The sequence below is a fragment of the Lupinus angustifolius genome, chromosome LG04 (genome assembly GCF_001865875.1).
Source record: "Lupinus angustifolius cultivar Tanjil chromosome LG04, LupAngTanjil_v1.0, whole genome shotgun sequence".
Taxonomy (NCBI): domain Eukaryota; kingdom Viridiplantae; phylum Streptophyta; class Magnoliopsida; order Fabales; family Fabaceae; genus Lupinus; species Lupinus angustifolius.
The window spans coordinates 10,900,107-10,908,509 of NC_032012.1; positions in this window are offsets into that span (position 1 = coordinate 10,900,107).

The following is an 8,403-nucleotide window of genomic DNA, read 5'->3' on the forward strand; positions in this document are numbered from 1 at the left end:
ATTGTTCCTTATATAGTATGCTTTGTATGGTGAAAGATAAATTATGGTTATTTTATTGGAACATAGATCTTTTGTGATAAAAAAATACTATATTTATATTCATAACCAATATAATCACATTAAATAATGTTAAAATATTAGTTTATATTTTTAAATTTTTATTAAGTAAATGATACATTTTTATTGGTGTAGGACACAAATTAGGACATCAATAAAGACCATGGATTTTCATTCATTTTATTAGTAGCTGGTTTTAGAAAGGTTAGAAGATCAGAACATGGACACTTTCATTCTCTTTATATTGTCAATGCATTTCAGTTATTGAATGTGATGTGTTAGTGCCAACTTGGATTTAATTGTAACATAATTGAATGTAGACTTTGGATTGAGTATGGTGTCAACTTGGATTTAAATAGATAGTTGGATGATAACAATTATTGATAAGACAATCTTTTATTGTTTAATTATTGTATTGGATAATTAAAAGAATATAATAAAATTATGGTGTTTTATGACTGTACATATAATGTTAATCCATGTTATTTTTTAATGAATAAAAATCTTAGTTAAATTATTTTTACAGTTTTATCATATGATAAACTAAAAGTCACTTCGATCAGCTATATCATTACAGAGAAGAATTATGTTCAATACTAAACAGGTAAATTATTGAATTTGTATTTATATTTAAAGATAAATGTATTATCATAATATTTTTAAAAGTTAAGATGTTATATCACATAATTTTTTATTTATTTTTTATGCATTTGTCTCTCCAATAATGTAGATGATTCTGGGTTATTAGTCATAATAATTGGGGTTCATTTTAAGACAAATCCTTCAATTTTTTGGTTCTTAATCCACATTTTCATATGTACTTCTATCCATAACTTATTCTACAACTTCTCCATCTTCATCCTTAGTTGATCATATGAACAACTACATGCAAACTACCATCATCATCTGTGTGAGGAATACTAGAACAGGACTATAAGCAGAGAATTTAAAATCTTCACCTCAAATTGGGGTGGGAACATGAACAAAGCTCATACATGTATGCAATCTCAACCTATTTCATCTATATCACAAACCTAATTATTAGACCCAAAGTGGTTTAAATTGTTTGGTGGCCCAATATAAAGTGAGATAGGTTGTTTGTGTTAAAGTGTTCTCACAAACTTAATTATTTTGATGGTTAAAGTGTTGTCACAAACCTAATTATTTTTATGGTTTAGAGTGTTGTCACAAACCTAATTATTCTTATAGTTCATTTCCTCAACCTTGGTACTAGGGATGAGTCGGACTCAATCCTACTTGTTCATATGGTTTGCCCGAATAATGATCGAGTTTCATTCGGTCTAAGTTCAGGTTCAAAAATTAGACCAAATTCATATTCAGGATCAAATAAGGGACAAACATAACCCGGTCTGACCTGTCATATGGTACCATTCATCATGTTTATATGTTTGCCTGACCCGGTCGAAAGTATCATTGATTCTCTAATTTTTTCATCATATATACATATGTCAAATTAGTTATTCACAATAATAGGTAATATTAACAAGACATTATCTAAAAGGGATATGCATTATATTTAATCAGGTCTAAAGGTCGACCCGACTAACATTTGGGGTCACATTGGCTTCAGGTCTAAGATCGATTTTAAAAAATAACTCTACAATATTTAAGATCAGATAAAGGACGTACCTTATCCGGCCTATGATTAATTTTAATGGTTTAAAGTGTTGTCATCATTTTTATGGTTTAGTGTGTTGTCACAAACCTAATTGTTTTTATGGTTTAAAAAATTGCCACAAACCTAATTATTTTTATAGTTAATTTCCTCAACTTTGCTTACTATTTTCATGCCTCTTTATTAGTTGCCTTTTGTTTTCCACATATTTTAGTATTTTTACAAAATGATCATGGTTTATAATATATTATTTTCACCTTAACTTTGTTTTTTATATTTTTGTCTGTGATGATTCTTTACTTTTGGTTCAAAGCCTTTAGTAGGAATACTTGTAACAGGATGAGTCCATGTTTTTGGACTTCTCAATAATTGGGATAAAATATTTTGAAATTCTCTATTGAACAGGTCCATATTTGGTAATGAGATACGAATGGGTACTAACACTTGCTATTCTTATACATACATGGTAACATAATAATTTTAACGTCATGTTAATTATAATTGTGATGTTATATTATTAGTTTATAACTATAGTATCATATTGATCCATAAATGTGATATTTTGTTGTTATTCCATAAGTGTACTTTTATGTTGACTAAATAGATCTTGTTAAATAAGTTTTTCATCATAATTGTGATACGATGTTAACCTATAATAGTGATATAACATTATATTAATTAAACAATTATTACTATATTATTTTTATCATAATGTTGATATAATGGCTTTGTTTATATCTTTACTATTTTAGTAAAAGGATTATTTTTAATTAACGTTTTATATTGTATTTGAACTATCTTTTTACTTTTTTTTATTATTTTATCTCATTTTGATTACATAAAGTAACATATCTCATTTGGCAGCTTATAATATTTTATAAATTTATGGGTACTCGCAAATTCGTTGAGTACGCAAGGACCAACAATTATCCACATAGGTTCGGGTTGGGACAAGTCCAAATATGAATGAACGGATCAGGTTCAGGCAGTGCACTATCGAGACTCATTTAAACTCATTGTAATTCGTAGCCTCTAGATTCACCTAATGTCTTCTTTGTATCTTCCTAATTCTTTTGCTCATCTCCTCCCATATATCATTAGCATTTCTTTCTTTATGCTTCCTTTATTTTTCATCATTTGATTGGTGGGACTCTATATTGACATTTTCTCTCTAGTCTACTATTAATTCTTACATTCATAATCAAACTTACAATTATAATTAACATGAACAAAAAGTTGATAGATTGATTCCTAGGATATCCACACTTATTCCTGCATCTTATCCTTATCTACAATTCTCTTGCATTTCTTCCCAACTCACTTTATCTCTATTTTTATTGTTTTTTGTAAGAGTGTTTATGTTTCATGTTCTGATTTGTATCATATAATGATAAACTAGTTTTTTCCCTAACACTAGTGATGTATAAGGCTTCCTCTTTTGGCACTATACTTATGCAATATATCACATTGCTTACGAACAATGAATTAACATATCATTGATCTATATTATAGGGATTTAATGAATCCTTACATGAGATGTCAATTGTCTAATATTCATTTACCTTTTATTTAGACTTAGATCGATTATATATAGCATCAAACATCTTTCACATATTTAGTTAATGATAAATAAAAAGATAACAAAATTTCTGAAAGCACCAATACTAGATCGTCAAAAAGAATCATACGATCTATCTCCATACAAACCCTATTGACAAATATTAATTAGGAACTTATTTAACAAAAAAACTCACGGGTAATTTAAACAAGTACATCCATTAAGATTATAATAAGATAATAAGATTAATGGAATTTGGAAAGACATAATATATAGATATAATAATCAATTTGCTACGGTCAATTCTTGTGGATGGATTCCCTTTGGCTTATGCATACAGCTTGCAGTTACAGTGTATGAATAAATAAATAAAAAAGGTTCTAGTCAAATTTGTCATATTGTTAATGATGGAGAAAATGATTCCACACCTTAAAACCAAATCCACTTATGCAGATCACCAATTAGATTACCACGGATTCATTCAGTAATAATGTTCTGCAGCACACTGTATTTAATGATGTAATATTAGATATGGACAGAAATTGTTGGTTCACTTTTATGTTCCAAGTTTTTAACGAGAGATAATAAGGGTTGGTTTAATGGTACTGAATTTTACTGGATTCTTAAGGTTGAAAGTTTGATTCCTGATAGTAATATTGTTAGGAGAGACAATCACGAATCTAAAAAGAGATTAGTTCATTATCAAGAAGGTACGGAATACTTTTAGTAATACTAAAAAAATTCTAAAAAAAGGAAAAAATATATACAGTAGCTGATAGTGTATAAGTTTATATATTATATTTTTCACTAAACTAATTTAAATAAATGGTGATAATATAATAATTATATATAAATTTATATAGTGTCATAAGTAGCTCTCACCGTGGATTACAATTAACCATTGGTTTATGAAAAGTTGTGCACCAAAACAATGGGCTGATGAAAAGTGTGTTTAGCAAAGTAATATTCCCAATAGCATTATCTCAAAATAACTGTTTTATTGGGGTGACTTATGTTAACAAATAAAATATTTTACATTCACTATTTTATATTATTATGTTTATCATAATAAGAAACAATTATCTCATTAAAAATTCCAATACTTTTTTTTAATTTAACTTTTGACTATATAACTATATCTAATTGTGCACCCCAAAAAACTATATCTAATTGATGCATATGTTCTAGTTGTCTTTTTGGATTTCAATATTCAAACTAACCAGCATGGATCCAGTCTTATAATGTCAGGTTAGCATCATTCTGACATCTAAATCAATCTGTTACAATACTTTTACATTTTATAATATTCGTCATTTGATATTCTCAATATTAATTTATTGATTTAAGTTTTCCTATATATAATTTTTTTTTATTTTAAAGATAAACTTCTATAATTATAAATAAAATAAAAATGAAACTTTTTCCATAGCTATAACTATAGCAGTCACGAATTGCAACGGATAGATTGGGATCGGGTTTGTGCTTATCCGAATCCGAATTAAGCGAGGTTGAAAAATTATTATCATTCTCGAACTCGTCGAGTTTTTGATAACCCAAACTTGATAGAAACCTACTAGAAACATGTATTTATATATCTATATATATATTATAGGTGTATTTATGTTTAATTTTATAATTTTTTATATGTTTATCAATTTCAAATGGGTTTGGGGTAGGGTATCAAGTGTATTAAATCAGAACCTCAAAATTGAACTCGGGTAAAATTCAAATTCAATCATATTAAGTTTTCTAGTTAAATTCGAGTTGAGTTTGAACGGGTAACCATGAATTTGATTTTCATTGTCATACCTAATAACAATTATAGCTAAAATAAAAGTGAAATATCTTGAAGGATAGTTATTCACGTTAGACTCAAACCTATTTTTCTTAAAATTAAGCTAAATATGCATTTTGAACCAACAACTTATTGATACATATATTTCTTGTTTGTTGATAGATATAATATCATAGTATTATGTTGAATGTGATGTCTATCACATTTGACAAAGAATAATATCAGTTCAATCACAGTTTTAATGTTTTATTTTATTTAGAAGCTTGTATTTGATCATTTATTTATTAAAAAATTATTTATTTCTTCAAAAATACATTCTAATATAGTCCTTTCATCAAAATTGTGTTAGATTCACTAAAATAACGTCTCAAAAGTGAGTTTTCCATAACAAATTTCACTACAAACTATATTTTGTCTCCCCTTTTTCCTCTCTTCATCCCGTTTCTTCCTTCTCTCATCCTCTCTAAGATTTCATCACGGCATTAATAAAGTCAATAAATTCCTAATTTAAATTCTAACCAGGACAAGTTCACAACAAAAACTCAATTGATGTCCTAACCAAAAATCTTATATTTCATTCGTGAGTGTAAAGATTTATACATTTACATCATCCAACATTTATTTGGATTACTTTTTTTTTTGAAGAATCAATAATGATTGAATATGAATGATAGATGATGCAATAACAATATATAAAACTCATATATATACTATCAATATCAATATATACATTTTTTTCTCAATGTTGAAAGTGATGACTTTTGATTTGAATAGCTGAGGACACTCACATTGTTCCATGTGTACATTTTTAAATAATTCTAGTCTTTTGATTAACTTAATAAGTTATTAGGTGAATGAAAATTGAATGGAGTTTATAGCTTTACAAAATGGAGTATGTATAATTTGAAAGTTAGCTTTTCAAAAACCTATTTAAGAACTTTCAAAAAACATATGAGCTTTTAATAATTTATTTGTCAATTTTACCCTTCTAAAACTTATCAAATTACATGACACTAAAATAAGTAATAACAATTATAAATGAATAAACAAATAAATAATTATAACTATTTTTTTTGTGTGAAAGGGGTGAGGTTAAATGTCATCAAAGAAAGTACAAAAGTATATAATTAAATCAAAAATGTAATTGCCTCTTCCAATTGTATGGCAAGCCAATTAGTTATTGTGATGAATGTAACTTAATGTTAAATGTGCAAACACAATCACTTTTGAGTGAAAAGCATTTATGGCACTGCGTTTTTTCAATTCCGACTAACAAATATCGAAAGTGTTTTTTTACTTCCTACACTGATTAGTTGGAATTGAAAATTGACCCACAAAAGTGAATACATTTAGACGAAAATGAAAATAAAAAGGGACAAAAACGAAAGTGGGTTCTTAACTTGGGTGGAAGAATGTGGAATATTGTTTTTATGGGAACCCACTAAAATGAAAAGTCCCAAACATGATAATGTTTTTAAAAAAAATGTTGAAGATTAACAATTATATAATTCGATTAAAAACATTGCTTGATGAAATTAAGGAGTCATTTAGGATTTCATATCATGTTTGCACTTTTACTAAGTAAATGAGATTTGCAACCTACGATTAGGTAGCTAGAGTCCATGGAGTAAAAGACAATTTGGATAAATTAGGAAAACATATTGTAGCTGGTTAGGTTAATGGACCATCGGCCCACTACTTACATGTTTTTTAAATCACCAAACTACAAAGAAAATGATTTAAAAAAACCAAACTCGCAAACAGAGCTTAATTATAATCCCTAGTGAGAATAGTTGTTTGTTTTATTTGAGTTCGATTTTTGGAAATGATAACTTTAGAAAGTGTTTCCCTTATTTGAGAGTTTGATGAAAAAGGGTTGAAGAGTTTCTAGAGTTATTTACCTTCCATGTGCCAATTTTCATAACTCATTCAATTTGATGTTTTTTTAGAGATAAAATGACAAAATACCTAATATTTTTAATAAAGTTATATGATTATATTTTTGTACATTTCTCATTGTTAATTACGTTTTTAAATAAAAAATATAATAATATTATTACATTATTATTACTTTACTTATCTTATCTAAATTTCACGCTTCCAAAAAATGATGAAATTGCTTTTTTTTGCCTTCACTTCCTCCCAATCCTTACCTCTCGATTTTTCTCATTCTCTTTTCCTCATAACTCCCAAACAATCCCTATAACCGAGAATAATTTGTCAATCAAACATGCACTAAATTTATAGTTTCACACCAAGTGCCCTAGCTAGTTTGATGTTGACACTAGTCAATCAATTTTGAGCATTTTTATGTACTTGTAACAATCAAAGGGTATAGGTGTTAAGTGTTACGTATGAGTTGGGTTTAGCTGTGCATGCTTCACGGTTCTTGTTAAGGTTCATCATGTGAAGCTATACGACAAACTTAAGGAAACACGGATTGGGCAGTGTAAAACATTTCAGCTCATATGAACAACAACAACAACATATTATCTTATCCAATAAAAATATGTTATTGACTAATAAAAATATGTTATATCAGTTAAAAAATTAAATATTTATTTTTATTTTTATTTTTATTTTTGCTTTAATATAATTAGTCCGAGACAAGGTTTGGAACAATATATCCTTGTCTAAAAAATACAGGGTAGAATATGAGATTTTGTTCCAACTTGGATTAAAATGATTTGGTGTCTTGTAGCATTTAAATGAAAGATTCTTGCAACTTGGAATAACATAACATCCATTAGTATTGTTAAAGAATTTAAATGCTATATGGTACAAATTACTAATCCATTTGTGGATGAGAAATATAAGGATCAATCATCTAACTTGGTATGCCCATGTAAAATAAATAGTGTTATTTGGACAACCTAAATTAAATAATTTTCCTTATAATAAGTTAAATATTATTTATCTATTTCTTACTTTTCATTTTTATTCTACACAAGCATCCTAAAAAATTCACCTAACAATAAAAGAAACAACTTAAAGTTATGATATCAAAATAATATTATTATAAAACTGAGTTAGTGGTAGAACTTGGAAGGAGGTATATTCTTTGTGTAAGATTGTGATGTGATGACAAAAGCATAACTCAACACATAAGTTTCTCACCAACTATTATCCATCACTCACTCCAAAATAAACTCCAAAATAAAGGGGCTGGAATTGCTAAACTAACCTAATACATATATAAAAATAATATATTTTCATACAAATCTTCTTAAACCATATATGAAAGGTGTTTATTAATGACTGTTTTATAAGTGATATATACCATTTTTATGGTGTAGAATTTTTTTAAATAATTTAATAGAATGATATAATATTATCACTCTCATTCATATATATATA